The sequence below is a fragment of the Apteryx mantelli genome, chromosome 1 (assembly GCF_036417845.1).
Source record: "Apteryx mantelli isolate bAptMan1 chromosome 1, bAptMan1.hap1, whole genome shotgun sequence".
NCBI lineage: Eukaryota > Metazoa > Chordata > Aves > Apterygiformes > Apterygidae > Apteryx > Apteryx mantelli.
In genome coordinates, this window is record NC_089978.1 from 110,399,310 (window position 1) to 110,419,231 (window position 19,922).

The following is a 19,922-nucleotide window of genomic DNA, read 5'->3' on the forward strand; positions in this document are numbered from 1 at the left end:
TCAGCAAACCCCACACAATTGATAATGCCCTGATAGGCTCTGTGGAAAAACATACTGTGAGTTCAACTTTAAGGGATAAAATGGCAACATCATATCTAACAAAACAGCATCAATAAAGGCTGAATTCAAGGCTTCTTGCACAGAGGAAGAACTTTCAGAAGATAAAAGCTTTTTTCACTGCAGTTATGTAAGACTACAGATACGATTAATTTCTCTCAACTTCTAGAACTGGAAAAAAAACCCAGTAAAGCGGGAGTTTTTATTGTGTGAAGCTGTCTAGCAGATAAGTTCTTCAGGGTGTTCTTTTATTGTGAAATGATATGACTGTTATAGGGAAAGACTGACTCACTGATTGGTGCTTCATTGAGAGATAAATATTTTTATGAATAACTTAAATTTTAAATTTTTTGATGCTCTTTCCGTTGTCAGGGCTCCCGTACTGGGTTGATACTTACGTTCATATCAGTGAGCTGAATACTAGGTTAGAAGGTACAAGAAGTATATCTTTTTTTATGTTTCCCACAATGGGAGAATATTTGTAAAGAAGTTTTAGCCTGTAGCTAGAAATGCGAAAAAGGGGAAAGGGAACTGTCTAGTCTTACCCAACACTGGACAGTAATTTGATTAGTCTGATTGGTGTTATCTAAGGCCACTGCAATGATTTAATTTCCCATCTTACTGAACACTCATTGGAAAAGTATTGCTAGAGAAAATTAGATCACAGATCCCCTTTCATTGAAGAGGTTGCTCAACCAGTCAGATAGGAAACGGGAAGAGCTGATAAAATGCTCATGTCATAGAGGTTTTCAGTTCAAATTCAAAAAACAATAGCTCAACAATTACTTGTTGGGAAAGAAAGCTAATTACATCCTAATCTTGTACAAAGAAGTAAGCACCTGTCTTTCTGACAAAAATAACTTTGTGAACATTACCTTTCAAACTAATGCAGGAAATAAGCCTTATCCTTAGCTGACTATGATATCTCTTGATATCAAGATGTATTCTAGAATATACACTGTCGGAGTGGGGGGACGGACCCGGAGTAATGACGGAGTCTCAATATGAGTATGATCGTTCTCCCTTTATTCAAGCTTTTACAGAGTATATATAGACAGGCAATAAGCATGTGCTAGCGATAGCTATATGATTGGTTTACAGTCTCTGTTCACACACCTAAAGCGGAAATATGATCGGTGCTAGGTTGCTGTTCACGTGGAAGGGTTTGTCAGCCCCCTCCTTAACTTGTTTACCACTACTTGTCTTCCCCTTTTGTAATGGTCTAGGAATGCTCAAGGACAGCTCGCATAGACGTGGGCCCTCCCTCCATCGTGAAGACAGGATTGCTCACTTCTAAGAGATCATGCCCCTTTTCGCTTAACCATTCTTCCACAATACACTATATTATTAACAATTTAAAATACATTCAAAACCCAACATATTCCATCCTTTGTCCCATTCCTCCCTGGTTTCATAACTATACTGGACACCAAGAAAAAAAAGAAAAAAAAAAGAAAAAATATATGACAAGAGCAAGATGGGCAATCCTTTTACTAGAGAAGAAAGGTTCATTATATAGCTCAGAGAAATCACAATACCTGAGAAAACCAAAAAAAAATCACTGAGTGGAGTCAGCTTTCTAAGAATTTATTCAGCCATGTGAAATTCTGTGAAATATTCACAGAGATATAGCTTGAGTTGTTCCAGTGTTCTTTATACGTCTTTAAAATTATTGTTTTAAGATAAGGAATACCTAAAATGATTTTTTTAATTTATACGTATTTATATTGTACATAATCCAGCTGAGGATGGTGATGCAACTGTTCATGAGACAAAACCAATCTGACATCACAGTTTAGTGTTTACCTTATGATATGCTAAATCTTTAAAATACAGAGATTTCAAACACAGTGACACAGTTTTGGGGAATGGAGGGGGCTGTTGTGTGATGTTACTGTGCACATCAGATATAAAGTCTAACTAAAGATACAAGGATGGGAAGATTATATTGGTTTTACTACTGCCAAATGAAGAGATACTACAATAAACTCACCCAAATAATGAAAGGTAGATAACACAAGCTGGATTTTCTATTTTTTTGAGAAGGACTTGGGAGAGCAGCAAGAGAGACAGGAGGGTCTTTTTATCTGGAAATGTGATGATAAACCAAAATGCTGCTCAAATGGTTTCCAAATTTCAGACAGCTTTGAATTTCAAAGTGTGATAATAATCTTCCAAGATTTTCCTAAAAGAAAAAAAAAAAAGTCAAATTCCAAATAGTCCGAAAAATTCTTGTAAAGTAAGGCAAAAGATCAAGACAATGATTCTGCCTAGGTCTTTTAGGAAAAATGAAGAGAAAGACAAAGATGTAATTTCCTATAATTTTGATTGCTATGCTTTGAGACTTTGAGAAGAACAGGAAATAACATTATTTTTACACCTATTAAAATCACATCCACAACAAAGAAAATTCCTACTCTGTTACTTACAAAAAGGAGCTCATTCCATCTTGAACAGTAGTTTATGTATTCCTAGACTTTCAGTTATACAAGTTTATGTGGTTTCACGGAGCTAATCCGAGTCATATAATCACATGCTTTCCACATGACCAGAGTGCTTTATAACCATGCATTTGGAATATAAGCCTGTATTCATAAATCTACTACTCTTGCAGTTTAATATGTTGCAAAAGACTTGAAATTATGGTACCTGATAAAACAGTCTTATTTTTAGAGTTAAAATTAAAGCAAGTCATTTTGCATGTAGATACCTGCATTTAATGACTGAAGCAAAGGAAGAATGCATTCAATATCTTGAAAGACATCTTATAGTTCACCAACTTCATCATGTCTTCTCTTCAATTATTTTGTTTGCTGTAACATTTTGTTCTTTTGATCTTGCTTTGACATATGACTTCTAGACTAGGAAAATCCAGAAAGACTGTATTTTCTTTCTTTATATGCCACCTTTCAGAGGCTTATATTATTATAACAGTAATAATACATCCTAATACATATGGTATATCATAATATACTATATATTACAATAGAGTATGTTTTCATATTAAGGACTAGGAAAAAAAAAGAAATATGTCAGAAAAAGACTAAAAGCATATAATGGAAAGAACAATCGGATTAATTCATGAGGTGCTCACATCTAACCTGACAGTTTGTGTGGAAGGTTATACTACTTATAAAACTTAAAAGGAGAAAAAGGAACACAGATTTAGAAATAGACCATTTTCACTTTGCATATCTTTGAAGTGCACTTAGAATAGCAGTACATATTAGAATATTTGCCATATTTAATTTGCAAATTAAACTTACAAATTAATTTACAAATTGCAATTTACAATATTTATAATACCTACAATTATAGAAATTAAATACAATTAATAAAATATTTACAATTAATTTACAAATTACTTAACAAATTAATGAATTAGTGATCAAAGAGAATATGGACCGGTAGCAACAGAGGAGGCTGTTTTACTTTGGACCAGCTTTTATGTACAAGTTAAATCTTTTTTGAAAAAAGGGATCATTAAACTGTGACATATCATTGTGCCCATGTCTTTTCAGTGAGTCCCCCAAATGACTCTGTAACAGTCAAGAGTTCACCTTTCTAAATTTAATAATACTAATATGAATATGAATAATTACAATAATAATAACAAAAAGAACTAGTAACCATAAATCTATTATTGCAGTATTGCCAAATGTCCCGGCTATGATCAGGTCTTTGTTGCATATATGTTAACACAGATACTCAGAGAAAGGTCCATATCCAAGGAGGTTACATTTTGTCTCGGCAGAGAAAACAAAAAGTAGAAGAAAGTGTTTTATCTCTATTTGGAAAAGGAGGAAGTGATTGACTTGAAAAGAAAAAAAATCATTGAATTTATACAGGAAGTGAATGCTGGCTCAGATACCCTTCAGTACAAGTTTATACTACAAATGTGAAAGATTACGAACTGTGTCTTTTTCTCTTAGAACAAGTGTATACAAGCATATATATACACATTAAAAAATTCTATATAAACATACACATATGTTTTATAGTTTAGCAGTGGGATTTATAGAGGTTCTAAAGCAGAATACAACAAGCCTCACTCACAAACCTGTATTTGAAAGATTCTTCTACGTATCTTATAGCAGGTATCAAATTATGGAAAAATCTGCCGATGTCACAGCTCTTGATTTCAACTAAACTCACCCTTACCTATTTTCTTGGTGATTCCCAAAGTTAGGCAATATTTAAAAAAAAAATTTGGAGACTGAATAAATCAAACTGGCAAGGATCTCCATAACATTTTTCTTTCTAAAATAGTTATTATTTCATCACTGATAATTTGGGAGACTACTGACTAAGTGGATAGGACTGTTATATACACAGTTTGTGCACTGTATAAAGGTTAAATTCATATAAGGAATTAAATCATATATATATAAGTGGAGGTTTCTTGCATCCTTTCATCTGGAAATTTCATTTTAGTGAAACTCTATGTAGATGTATATCCAAACCTGTGCTTAATAGCTTTCTGATACACTGGAAATTCAAAATGGCCATAAAAGCTTAGCAACAAGGTATCTGAAAAGTAATCACAGAATCACAGAATCACAGAGTTGCTGAGGTTGGAAGGGACCTCTGGAGACCATCTAGTCCAACCCCCCTGCTCAAGCAGGGTCACCTAGAGCACGTTGCACAAGATTGCATCCAGGCGTGTTTTGAATATCTCCAGAGAAGGAGACTCCACAACCTCTCTGGGCAACCTGTTCCAGTGCTCTGTCACCCTCACAGTGAAAAAGTTTTTCCTCATGTTCAGATGGAATTGTCTGTGTTTCAGTTTGTGCCTGTTGCCTCATGTCCTGTTGCTGGGCACCACTGAAAAGAGTCTGGCTCCATCCTCTTGACACCCTCCCTTCAGATATTTGTATACACTGATAAGATCCCCCCTCAGTCTTCTCTTCTCCAGGCTAAACAGGCCCAGCTCTCTCAGTCTTTCCTCATAAGAGAGATGCTCCAGTCCCCTAATCATCTTTGTGGCCCTCGGCTGGACTTGCTCCAGTAGTGCCATGTCTCTTTTGTACTGGGGAGCCCAGAACTGGACACAGTACTCCAGATGTGGCCTCGCCAGCGATGAGTAGAGGGGAAGGGTCACCTCCCTCGACCTGCTGGCAATGCTCTGCCTCATGTAGCCCAGGATGCCATTGGCCTTCTTGGCCACAAGGGCACGTTGCTGGCTCATGATCAACTTGGTGTCCACCAGCACTCCCAGGTCCTTCTCCACAGAGCTGCTTTCCAGCAGGTCAGCCCCCAGCCTATACTGGTGTGTGGGGTTATTCCTCCCCAGGTGCAGGACCCTGCACTTCCCTTTGTTGAACTTCATGAGGTTCCTCTCTGCCCAGCTCTCCAGCCTGTCCAGGTCTCTCTGAATGGCAGCACAGCCCTCTGGTGTATCCGCCACTCCTCCCAGTTTTGTATCGTCAGCAAACTTGCTGAGGGTGCACTCTGTCCCTTCATCCAGGTCATTGATGAAGAAGTTGAACAAGACTGCACCCAGTACTGACCCCTGGGGGACACCGCTAGCTACAGGCCTCCAACTAGACTCTGTGCCACTGAGCACAACTCTCTGAGCTCTGCCATTCAGCCAGTTCTCAATCCACCTCACTGTCCACTCATCTAACCCACACTTCCTGAGCTTGTCTGTGAGGATGTTATGGGAGACAGTGTCGAAAGCCTTGCTGAAGTCAAGGTAGACAACATCCACTGCTCTCCCCTCATCTACCCAGCCAGTCATTCCATCATAGAAGGCTATCAGATTGGTTAAGCATGATTCCCCCTTGGTGAAGCCATGCTGACTACTTCTGATCACCCTCTTGTCCTTCATGTGCTTGGAAATGGTATCCAGGATGAGGTGCTCCATCACCTTTCCAGGGATGGAGGTGAGGCTGACTGGCCTGTAGTTTCCTGGGTCCTCCTTCTTGCCCTTTTTGAAGACTGGGGTGACACTGGCTTTCTTCCAGTCCTCAGGCACCTCTCCTGTCCTCCATGACCTTTCAAAGGTGATGGAGAGTGGCTTAGCAATAATGTCCACCAGCTCCCTCAGCACTCGTGGGTGCATCCCATCAGGGCCCATGGATTTGTGGGTGTCAAGTTTGCTTAAACGATCTCTAACCCACTCCTCCTCCACCAAGGGAAAGTCTTCCTTTCTCCAGACTTTCTCTCTTGTCTCCAGGGTCTGGGGTTCCTGAGGGCTGGCCTGAGCAGTAAAGACTGAAGCAAAGAAGGCATTCAGGAACTCTGCCTTCTCTGTATCCTTCGTCACCAGGGCACCCACCCCATTCAGCAAAGGGCCCACATTTTCCCTAGTCTTCCTCTTGCTGCTGATGTATTTGAAGAAGCCCTTCTTGTTGTCCTTGACATCTCTAGCCAGATTTAATTCCAAACGGACCTTAGCCTTCCTCGTCACATCCCTGCATACTCTGACAACGTTCCTATCTATATTCCTCCCAAGTGGCCTGTCCCCCTTTCCACTTTATGTATACTTCCTTCTTCTGGTTGAGTTTTGCCAGGAGTTTAACCCAAAGAAAAATAACAGTTAAAAATGCTTAGTATTCTGTGTGTGAAATTCACTAAGAGTAACATTATGGATATTAAATACTGATCGCAATATTTATTCAAAATTTGAAGGCAAACTACACTGATATTATTCCTGATCCCTTCTCATGAATAAGCAATAACTTTAGTACTATTATTATTATCATCTTCCTGACTATTTGAAAATTTACCTCAGTTGCAGTCACTGAAAGTTGGTGCATACTGTTGATCAGAAAATTTTTATCAGGTATACAGTTACAAAAGTCATCCTTTAGAGAACAGAAATAATGCTCTGTGACTTCTTCAGTGCCTAAAGTTTCAATCTGAGATTACAGTCATGGAAAATGAAACTGGCAGTTTTGAAATTGATTTGGTTCTCTTATTTAAGAAAATAATCAAGACAATATTGCTGATAAGACTGATGTTTGGTTTTGGTTACTACAGTAACTAGTTACATATTTTGATCCATCAAAGAACAGTAAGTAGTGTCATATATTAACATTACATCTTGAAGATCAGAAACAAAAACTTGCGGATCAAGAACTACTCATTAAAGATAATAAGGATAATTCTGAATGACAAATGCATTTCAAATTTCTGTGTTCCACCTCTGAGACATTTTGGCAAACGAACAAAAATTATGTGATGAATTATTTGTTAGGAATTATTTTCTTAGTACTAGCTGGAGGAGTGAAATGCAATGTTAATAATACAAATTATTCATTTTTTTTCAATGTCTATGAAGTGTGAATTATTCTAGAAATGAAACATGTCTCTTCATTAATTGGTAACAGAATATAAATTATGTATAAAAAAGAGAGAGTTCCTTAACCAACTGCCTATCTTACCTGTCCTGAAAGAAAATACTCACATTTCTACTATGTATCAAATTTCAAAGGACTATGTAAACCATAAAACAAAACAAAACAAAAAAACAAGTATAATTTAACATGTTGATGATGGTTAATGTTACAATATCTCTCTTTGTGGAAAAGCTGCAAAAACAGAGGCATGTCATTTACAGCCTTAGCAAAGTTAAAGCTAAGGCACCCTTCAGCACATGTATTTTACTGGATAAAACCATAAAAATAAGTAGTTTAAAATTAACAATGTTTTATCTTCTAAAATCATGAAATAAAAACCGTGCTACTGGGTGTCAGTCTTTTAAACAAACACAGACCTACTGAGTTGAAAACATAATGTAGAACCTGTGAGCTATAAAAATAGCTAAAGAAACTAACATATTTCTCAGGAATATTAGGCTCCTGTGCTTTGGCGTCTACATAGGAACACTTGAGGGTTTTTCTATCTCCTTAAGGGTGAAAAGTCTCGAGAGAGTTAAGCAAGTAGTCACTTCTTCAGCTACTGTCATCATGTTCTCTGGGGACAGAAATACCTAATTTTGTAGATCATGTCCCTAACAAATGGAACAGATTTGCAGATGTTTTCCTGTAAACTGTAGCTCAGCCTGAGAACTACCCTCGTTCTGCCTGTCACACAGTGCAAACCAGCCTGATCCCAAGCACAGCACAACTTACCAAGACTCTTTGACCCTATGCCAGGTTTACAAGACACTTTCTTCCCCAGCAGTGACCTTTTCAGGGGCCTAACTCATTTTGTGTTCCTAGTATTACACAAAAAAGCTTTCTTCAGTACCAATTGCTAGTAAGTCCCGGTGTTTTGTAATTATGACAGACTAAAAGAAAGTACATGTGAAACATTTTGGGGAAGAAAATAGCTTTTCTTTGATATTGACATTTTGGGGAAGGAAAATATTAGTTTAACTAAAAATGTCCATGTTCTTTTAACAGAAATTCCCCTTTATATCTAAATTGCTCCAATGTATTATGGGAACTGTATCTCTAGATCCTCTGTGACTCCTCTTCTCAGACTTTTCTGACATGTTGCATGGCCAGCTAATCAATCAAAGACCCACTGTCATTCTTCATACATGCTCCGAACTTTCTTAAGCAGTCACACAGGTTAATTGGACAATAAAACATTTTTTCAACATTTTTCAATATGCAAAATATTCTGAGATATTTATTTGACCAATTGAAAGTATAAAATGCTAGGAATTCCTATATTCCACTTTCTAATAAAATATTCTTGAAATGGAAAAGAGGTTTCTGCATCTCTAAAAAATAATCAGACACATCTCAAATAGAAACCAATTCTGAACACTTAGATCAACCTGTTAGTATCTTCCTACACTCTAGAACTAAATTCTGGTGGTTTTTTTTGTTTTCTTTTACTTTGTTTTTTAAGGCAACATGTCATTACAAAAAGATTTGTTTGAAATGGAAGGAAAATGGATTCAGACAGTTTATTAGAGAGGAGCTTTTATGTTTTTTGTATGGGCTTTTAAAATTGGAAGTTTCTGAAAAAAGTTTACTTTTAAGAAGAAACTGGTGGTGAAAGAGTTTTTCCAGGCTTCTATATCTTCTAAACCTGTCTCTAACCTGAGGAATTAGCACAGTACATAAAAATTATAAGACCAAGTCTGCTTTAAGAAAGCTTACTTTCTTGAGATACAAGAATGCATTCTTGAAAGAAATGCAAGAATAAATTAAAGAAGAGAAAAATCTTTTTTTAAAAAAGACAGGTTTAGTGGCAGTGATGATGGGAAAAACACATGAGCATCAATCAGTGTGCAAGAAGGTACAAGAAAAGAAAACTATCTCACCTGCTGTCCTTAAACTTCAGAAGAGGTATTGGCTTCCATTAAATTTGAAACATAAAAGAGAGCTTCTGAAACAAAACCAAAGTAGACTGTTTTCAGCAAGTCATTTTACTCAAGGAAATCTATTAAGGGGAATTTCAGTGTTTATTTTTTAATCTCACTAGAGGAAATTTTCTTACCAGCAAAAATTGTATTCCTAATTTTAAAGCAAATGAACAAACACACGTAATAACTGGAGATCACTTGCAGGAAAGGGTGTTTATTTTTTTTTCCTTGATGAAAAGACCACTCCCTTCTGAGCTCTCTCCAGGTAAAATATCTCCATCTATGAATCTCTAAAGAAAGCTGTGAACCTTGCTATTGAAAGGCTGTTCCTTGTGAGAAATAGCATGTTTATGCTCTATATTTATGTGATTATTCTGTGCTTCTCTGCCTTTGGCAAAGGAAATCTTTTTGAGACTAATCTACTTTTGTTAATCTATATTTTATTTTCCCACATTTGTCTGTATGTGTGCAAACTCGCTTCAGTTACTTTCTTATTGCTGTTTTCTGACATTTCACCTTGGTGAATATATATATACATGCATGTCATCACAATCAGGTCTCAGTTCTCACATGATGATGCAATAGTCAGCAGGAGAGAAGTGCCACACTATTTTTACTGTTCCATACAAAAGGAAGAATAGCTCCTGCAGAGAAACAATGCATTTTTTCTTTTCACCAATGTTATAATGGAGGCTAAGCTAATCTACACAGTATAAAGAAGAGTTGAAAAAAGAAGAATGGCCAGTAATGGGGAAAGAATAAAAGGGAAACGTGTGCATATCTATATACATATATAAAATCTCAAGACTGTATACAATTATTACACACAAATATGAAGAGATTAAACTGAACTCTGACTAATGTATAATATTCTTAAATATTAAGCAAACTAAGAAAATAGCTTTAATGTGAGAACAGAGCAGTTAAAATTCCTATGAAAGCAGTTAAAGTTCCCACAGAATTTAAACTCCATGAGTTGATACTGGGTAGCTGGGGAAAATATAAACCACACTTTGCTCTGCATCAACAAACAACAGATAAGAAGTTAATCCTTATTTTGACAATAACTAATTCTGAAGTATCTCATGAAATTGCTTCAATAGCTTTCAGTTATTTCAGCCAAAGGAATCGTAAGACTGAACCTAAATTGAAGGCACTGTGTGCCATGTAAATATGAAACATAGGAGCAGTATGCTTGCAAACAAGACAGGGCAGAAAAAAGAGAAAACCATGAAAGACTTTCTGATTGATTTAAGGCTGAAGAGTCCATCATACAAATTGTCAAAAGAGAAAATCTCTGGTTTAAAAACTAATTATGGCTTAGGATACTGAGCAAAATACAAACACAAAATATAACTTGGGTAAGGACTATGGGAAGACCCATGTTTAGCTCTTGACAAAGATCCTATTGACAAAAGATCTTTAACACTTTTTACACAGGAATTATTTTAAAATGTTAGACTAAAAAGTGCATTTTTTTTCAGTATCCTATTTCCAGTAGTGGGCAACAGTGGATGAGCACAGTGGAAGAGTACAGAATACAGCAGAACGCATATGGTGATACTAACTCAGAATGCTGTCCCAGCCTTCAACAGCTTGAGGCTCTCTGAGTCAGAAGTGACATTTTTGTATTTAATGAGCCTCAATGGATTTTCTACATCAGCTTGTCTCCTGTTGAATCCAAGCAAAATGTTAATGTCCACAACATCCTGGGAAACTCAACATCTCCAATACACAGTGAAAGAAGAACTACTTGTTTTGGTTGTTTTGGACTTGCCAACAACTAGCTCATTCTTCTGCTGGAAGAGAATGTGAATAATTGATTCTTGTTTGCCTCCTGTTTGCCAGTGATCATTTTAGAGATCTCTGTCTTATCTTCCTTTGGTGATCTCTTTTTCAGGCTGAATTAGCCTATTTAGTCATTTCTCATACAGAAACTATTCCAACCTTTGATCATCCTTGTCACTCTCCCCTAAACAATTTCCAGGTTTAGTCTTTTGAGATAGGACAACCAAAGCTACATTCAGCATTCCAGATGCAGATACAGCTTGATTTTATAGCTTGATTGCTGTTCTCTGTTTGATTCTCTATTCCCTTCCTAAAATTCTATCCATAATGAAGATGACATTTTACCCTAGTGAAAAATAGCAGAAGAATAGTGCTAAAAGGTTTTGGAAACTACAGTAAGAACTAAAAATGTAAATTAGAGTTAAACAAGCAAAAATTTCACATAGCCATATACTGAATTAGCAGCAGGAACCAGCAGCTGGTAAGAAAAACAGTCCAACAGACATCGGTTTCACATTTGTGACACTGGCATCACTAACTGTAAAGGCTCCTTTATTTAAAAAGGAAACAAGAATTAAGGTGTCTAAAGACAGCTCTAAGGAGAGTAGTGGTACAATCTTCTACAATAGTCCAAAGGTGCTAGTAGAAAAAAAGTGTCACTTATGCATAACAACTCAATTTTTGTTACATACTACATCCAAGATGGTGACTGGCCACAGCTGATTGGGCTTCTTTGTAAAATATTTTTTTACAGTTTAGAAATGTAGGATGGGATTCTTCTTTTCAAATATAATGGTCTGTATTGTGGAATATAATGGAACTGTATTTTCATCTGAGCAAATCACTACAAGCTTTATCTATACTTTTTTTTTTTTTTTCTGAACTACACCTGGGATAGAATACTGGCTGCTGAGTTAATTTGTACAAAATGGCCTACATCCTCAGGAGCAGATTCTCCATAGCCACAGCTTTATAGAATAACAGTCTTCTCCCAGCTCCAAGAGGTATCCTTGTAGCCCTGACACACAAATATTATTTGTGCTGTTGTTTTCAAAGTGCCTGAAATAATAAACAGAAATGTCACAGTCCACCAAAATACCATTATTGCCTCATGTAAGAGGGACACAGCATGAGGCTGTGAGCATTTTAGAGCCAATGGCCTTCCTGGATAGTATTGGAGAAGGATCTTGCATGGAGACATCCATACCTGCTATGCATCCATAACATCTGTTTGGAGTCAGATGAAGTGAACTATGTAAGAAATGCCTGGGTCTACTTCTAAGGGAATTATATGGCCGTATCCAGAAGAAAACCTGGGAGTAAATTAGCTCAGCCCAGAGTGGAGAAAGGCCGAGCAGAGAAACTGAGAGTAAGCCAGATATATAAGGTAAATGTGTCCCATTGTCAAGGGAAAGAAATAGATTTTTAAATAAGAAGCTCCTAATATTAGATAACAGATTTAGATCCTAAAATAAGTCAAATGAATTGTTGCCTAGAAGGGGCTATTTCTTTCCTTAACTATTCTTTGAGTCTAAGGTCACTAGCTCAGATATAACGTCTAAAGCTAAGCAAGCTGAATCCCATCTGTTATTTGTACTCCCTAAATACTATCCTAAGCAATAAATTGGTGAGGGACAAATTACTATGCCTGCTGAAAACAGGACTTTGGTATCTGACTTTGTTCTCTACATTCTGCTCTTAAATGCAAGAATAGTACCAAAAACCTACATCTTGTCACCTCCTAACATTTTGTAAAACAATACTGTAAGCATAATTGTACCAATTTTACTTACACCAGTTACTGTGGCTTCTGTAAAGCAGAACAGAAAAATCTCATTATGATCCTGAGTACCAGACACTAGAAGGAAAACTAAAATGATGCTCTGTCTCTTAAGGGGAAATAATGATCACAAACAGTATCGGCATCATAAATGGCTAATTGGAGTCATACAGTTTTGTCAGCCCAACTAGATAATGGCATTTCCTTTAAACCCTAGGAGGGAGTGAATCAAGAGGGGCACTAATATAGACTTTTTGCCAGCAAAGCTCACAAACATGCAAAAATCATAGCAGGCTAAGATGTCTGAGCCCCAGAACTCGGCATTATCAGAGCTAATGGGCTTGCTGCTTCCTAAATATTATGAGCTGGAAGGACACCTGCAGATGGTACCTCACTCTCAGATGGTACCTCAGGCAAAAGAAAGATTTTCAATAGTTGTGTCATAAGTAATGCAGTTCTTTAATATGTTAAAATTGATTTTGTAAGTATTATTTGTGTTATATTTGGTTGGAGAAGCTGCACTTTTAGTGCCTTTTCATAAGAACAGTCTGAAACAGGCTGTAGTTTTGCATAGCAATGTAGGATATCACCATACATCACAGCAGTCACAAAATGAGTGTAGACCTCTGTCAAAATCCCACACTCTGAGTGATTACTAAATAACTGAATGATTACAATGGAAAGAATGATTTGAACTTACAGGAGAAAAACAGTTTTTAACTCTTCAGATGAAATCTGGTTGCTCACCACATTCATTGAACAAGATTTAATGAAAAACAAAAAACACACACACATTCACTAACATAATTTGCTCACATTTTATGAGCAATCAAGGCAAAATTAATTTACTTTCTAGTCTAACCCACTTTTTTCTTCTCCCCAACTAAAACATTTTTGATGATTCTTCAGCTTTTGAGGTAAAGTTCTGAAAAGCCACACTGTAGAAAATAGTGACAACCATACAGTTCCTCAACATTCACAGATCTGTTACAATATTTTATCTGTGCATTGATCTGTATGCTTAATTAGTCTCCCTTCATATGCCATGAGGTTAATGAGATTTTGTTACTGGCTTTTCTTAACGTTAGATGCAATTTTGTCAATACCTGTCTGTAACCAATGAAATAGGTATTTAACAGGACAACAGTAATATATGCAAGGAATCAATTAAAAATAACCAAAGGCTACAGTTTTGTTAATTTATGCATAACAGTATGATTTCAGGATTTGAAAGAAAGAATACAAGGATGTAGAGATTAGAGATACCATTATCTTAAAAAAAAGACAAAACAAAACAATGGTCAAAAAAGAAATTCTGAAACAAGATGTTCCAAATATGTCTGAGCTTTGACTGCAAGAAGTCAAGGATCAGTGCTGAAATCTTGAACTCTGTAGACTTACAGTGGCCAGCTCTATTTAAATGTACTTATATCCAATTAACAAGCTGGATTCTCATAGCAAATAGAAAGTCAGTTTTGTTGAATTTTTACCATTTTGAACTCCTGTTGAAAATTGGCTGTTTACCTGGATTTCCTAGTTAAACCTCATGTCTCTTAAATATCTCATCTGAAACTGTCAGCATATTTGCTATTTCATGGTATGTTAATAAAATATTACTATATTCTAATATATTATATTTTCAAATTCATGATTTTTTTAGTTCAAAAGATAGAATTGCTTTCTATTACTAGAACATTTATACTGAATATCTCACCAAGGTCTTGAGAGACCTTTGAGATGCTATTAATTTGTATTATTATAAGCACTAATTATGTGAGTTACTGTTATAATTGTATAATTGCTCTGTGATTGCTGGATTTATATTGTATGTGTTTAAGATATGCAGATTACGGAAAAACATTCTGAAAATGACCTCTGTGTACATCATTAAAAGGATCTATTTCTCATGTGTTCGTCTTTCTGATGTAGCTGCATTCAATTATAGGTCTAAGCTTTTCAGTCATTTTCTTTCTTTTCTTTCCTTTCCTCTAAGTAAACAGACTACTGTTTTGAATATCTTTATTGTTCTCATTATTAAATATATTGCAAAAAAAAATCAGTGACTTGTAAGAAACCCTTATCTGACTTTGATGAAACATACTTCAAAAATGGTTCTTTACTTTGCTTTTAAGCAATAAGAAAAATCAATGATTAACAAATGTTACTTTTAAATCAGTCAATTCCAGAATAATCAGCTTTGTTTGCCCCACAATTAAGAGAAGCAGAATTTAGAAATAATAAGCCAGTCCTCTCAGTGATGCAAAAGGAACAACAATGATTCGCTACAGCTGAATAACTGAAGTTATTTGTGCTAGAAACCAGAGAGGATCAGTTAAATGACTTGATTGTATTTAAAATATAGAAAACTTAAAGGGATCTTAAGGTAAATTAAACTTAGGACTTCTGGATGATAAAGAAACTACTGTCATGATAAATATGAAAAACAGAGTTGGGTTCAGTCATCAGTCAGCCCCAAAGTGGCTCATTACCATCATCCCTGGTTTCAGTCAAGAACTACTAGGGAAAGAATATTAGGACAGATTCTTTGGCACCCTGTTTGCATCAAGCTGATAATTTACATTATCATATGATATATTATACAATCTCTGTGTATAAAGAAATTATATGCTTAGATTTACACATGGCAGAAGGGGAGGAGAAGGGCATTTTTCTCCAATAGGTTAATATTACGAGTTTAGTTAAAACACATGAGAAGATTTATATGCCATAGGAGCAACATTTCCAAAGAAGTAAAAGCAGTCAATAATATAGGGGAGGAATATCAAAAATGCTTCCTTCATAAGTTAATTAATCACCACAGTTCCTGAACTACTGGAAGGAGAGGGGGGTGAGGGAGAAAAATAAATATAAACTGGGGACACCAAGAATGAAACCAGAGTATAGAAGTATCGTGACTTCCAGAAAAGCCATATGTCCTTTAATTGCAACCCAGATACCTAGGGCATGCAAACAGACTGAGTCCTTTACCATCTGGGTTAAGTCAACTACACCCTGTGAGATTTATACATAAAGAAAGTTCATTAAAAAGGCACTTGATTATATACTTTCCTCTTCTGCCAGTTGTGTCTGCTGCCTATTACCAAATCTTAGTAAGTAGGATCCATATGCATACTTCCTCTGTCTTGAACTGAAATACTTTTCCAGGGTGTCTGAAGAGCACAGAATTCTTATTGCTTAACTGCATAGGCTAGTAGTATAAGAGTGGGCTACGTGGGAGTGCAACTTAAGGATGTTCTTGGCTGTGGCCAAGTAATGTCAAGTAAATGGCATGGTCCTTAATAAGTAGTTTTGATGGTTAATGGTAAAAAAAAAAAAGAAAAAGAAAAAGAAAACTTAATAGTTTGAACTTTCAGAGGCTTTAGCTTCTAGCATTTTTTAATGCTTTTGTCTGAAACATTAAAAGGCTCTCTAGTATCAGATATTTTTCTACTGCTGCAGGCAGTTTTACACCATGATCAAGCACTGTTTAATTTTGAAGGAGTTAAAATGACTCAGCCCTTCAAGTCTCTCCACCTGAAGAGAAGTATCTAAATCTTATATCATTTTGTTGTTCTAGATTTTCTTTTTCCTACCATTAAAAAAGTAAAACATATTCATATCATAGTCTGATGCCACATAGTTAATGTCACTTCCTAGTACGTGCGTAATATTTGCTTGTAAATACACCTAAAGAGACCCCATTTAATGCTTCCTTTTGTGACACTCTATATGGCAGAGAAACTTAATCACAATTTGAGCATGTGCAGTTAACAGCTGAACATGTAATATGACTTCCCTGCATCCTTAATGTACAGACAACTTTTTTTCCTAGAGGTATACTCTTGAAAAGAGAGTGTTTGACTGTGTTTCATTTCCCAAGTGAAACAGCTTATTTTGCCTAAGTGACCTCAATAATCAATGTTTACCATTCTAATGCTTGATCTTAAGGTAAAATATATTCCTCATAAGTAAGTGATGTTCTTATCTTCTTTAAAAGAAACGAAGAGCTTCTATTTTCTTCCAAATCATATACCACCCCTCATACCTTCAAACTAACCATATGGCAGATAAATGCAGGATCCCACTTGAAAAATGCCATTAACTGATGAATACCTACTTAAATTATATTTTGAAATCTACTCATTTATCTAAGTTATTCTAGTCAATATCTATAGTACTGACAGCTATGTATTTTGCACAAATCTAGTAAAGTACATACCCATACTAATTATTGTAAATAAAGTATAAATGATTTGAAAATAGTAAAATATTTATTTTATAAAAAGATTTTTACTTGTTTTCTTTGTTTTAAGTTTTTGATCTGTAGTTGTAATCAATACTTTAGTTTCTTTTTTATCACTTCTTTAAAATACTCTTGGTGAGATTTGTTTGTTTGTCTTTAACCCAAGTCTATCAGCATCGTTAATGATAAGTTTACTTTGTTTTAAGCTGTATCTTATTGAACGTCTTAATTCTCTCTGCACACTCACCTCCCTTTCTCCCTTTCACTGGGCTAGCCTATTCCATTCAGTTGATGGCATTCCCGTTGATGCAACAGCCTGTGAAAGGTGGCTAAAAGTAATTGAATGTGGTGGTGTGCCCCACCTGACCTCCTCAGCTAAGAGACCATTATTAAAAGTGAAAGTGCTAAACAGCTCTGACACCTAAGTATCAACTTAAATGGTTCCAAAGGAAAACAGCTTTACACACATCTAAGAGTTTGATATCAATGGATGACTTCAGTTTCTAAGTGAAACCAGAGTGCAGGCAGGGGATGAAGAGGGCATCTCGGTCAAGTGTGCACAAAGGAGAGGTATTAAATACACTATAGAAACTTCACTGCTCAAGTAGTACTCTTTACAAAGCAGCCTTGCAATTAGACTGAAAGCTGACTTAGTCAGGACATAATGTTTTGTGTCATGTGTTTCCTTCAGATTCACAGAAGTCTCAGAATAGAGAATAAAATGGCACATACTCTGTCTCTCTTTAACATTTCACAGACAAACTCTTAAAATATTGACAGTGAAGAAACAAGAAATGTAAGAAAATTCAGTACTGTAAGAGATATTCTTCACTTATCCCTTTAGAAAGAGAGAAGTTTTAATTCTTGATTAGGCAGTAATTGTCCACATCTCTACAGTATTTACCTCCAGAATCAGTCAGAAACGTTTCAAAAAGTAGTGACATTCTCAAGTTAGACAAAAAATGAGAAGGAGCCTAGTTTTGTTTTGTTGCCTAAATCCACTCTTGCAAACCACTCCAATTTTGCATGATTCAGGTATTAAAAAATGAAAAAGACGATAAAAGAACTGGCAAATCTTTCACAGAATCACAGAATGGTTGAGGTTGGAAGGGACCTCAGGAGATCATCTAGTCCAACCCCTCTGCCCAAGCAGCATCACCTAGGGCACGTTGCCCAAGACTCAGTCCAGATGGCTTTTGAATATTTCCAGAGAAGGAGACTCCACAACCTCTCTGGACAACCTGGTCCAGTGCTCAGTAAACCGCACTGAAAGAACTTTTTCCTCATGTTCAGATGGAGTTTCCTGTGTTTCAGTTTGTGCCCGTTGCCTCGGGTCCTATTGCTGGGCACCACTGAAAAGAGTCTGGCTCCATCCTCTTTACACCCTTCCTTCAGATACTTTTCCACATTGATAAGATTCCCTCTCAGCCTTCTCTTCTCCAGGCTAAACAGGCCAAGCTCTCTCAGTGGGACTCCAGTCCCTTCATCATCTTAGTAGCCCTCTGCTGGGCTCGGTCCAGTACATCCATGTCTTTCTTGTACTGGGGAGCCCAGAACTGGACACAGCACTCCAGATGCAGCCTCACCAGGGCTGAGTAGAGGGGAAGAATCACCTCCTTCAACCTGCTGGCAACACTCTTCCTGATGCACCCCAGCATACCATTGGCCTTCTTGGCCACAAGGGCACATTGCTGCCTCATACTTAACTTGGTGTCCACCAGCACTCCCAGGTCCTTCTCCACAGAGCTGCTTTCCAGCAGGTCAGCCCCCAGCCTATACTGGTGTGTGGGGTTATTCCTCCCCAGGTGCAGGACCCTGCACTTCCCTTTGTTGAACTTCATGAGGTTCCTCTCTGCCCAGCTCTCCAGCCTGTCCAGGTCCCTCTGAATGGCAGCACAGCCCTCTGGTGTATCCACCACTCCTCCCAGTTTGGTATCGTCAGCAAACTTGCTGAGGGTGCACTCTGTCCCTTCATCCAGGTCATTGATGAAGAAGTTGAACAAGACTGGACCCAGTACTGACCCCTGGGGGACACCGCTAGCTAGAGGCCTCTGACTAGACTCTACGCCGCTGATCACAACCCTCTGAGCTCTGCCATTCAGCCAGTTCTCAATCCACCTCACTGTCCACTCATCTAACCCACACTTCCTGAGCTTGCCTATGAGGATGTTTTCCCCTTGGTGAATCCATGCTGACTACTCCTGATCACTTTCTTGTCCTCCACTTGCCTGGAGATGGCATCCAGGATGAGCTGTTCCATCATTTTTCCAGGGATCGAGATGAGGCTGACTGGCCTGTAGTTCCCTGGGTCCTCCTTCTTGCCCTTTTTGAAGACTGGAGTGAAATTAGCTTTCTTCCAGTCCTGGCACCTTCTCCATGTCCTTTCAAAGATGATTGAGAATGGCCTAGCAATGACAGCCACCAGCTCCCTCAGCACTCATGGGTGCATCTCATCAGGGCCCATGGACTTGTGGATGTCCAGTTTGCCTAAATGATCTCTAAACCTTTCAAATATCCAAGAGATAAAGAGGTAAGGCATACATCTCCTTAGAACATTTCTTAGTCACATCTATAGCATTTCCAAGATCACTGTGTAGGCTTTTTGTATCCCTGATCTGAGAGCCACAATTTTCCATGGAAAATGAATGAGAACGCTAATCTCATTCAGTTCAGAATTCCACTCCAAGGTGCCTAAGAACTAGTAATGCAGCCCCTAATATTGGTGTCAAAGGACTTGTCCACAGAGACTGAGCTAGTGAGTTCTGTCCATACTTGACATAAAGTTC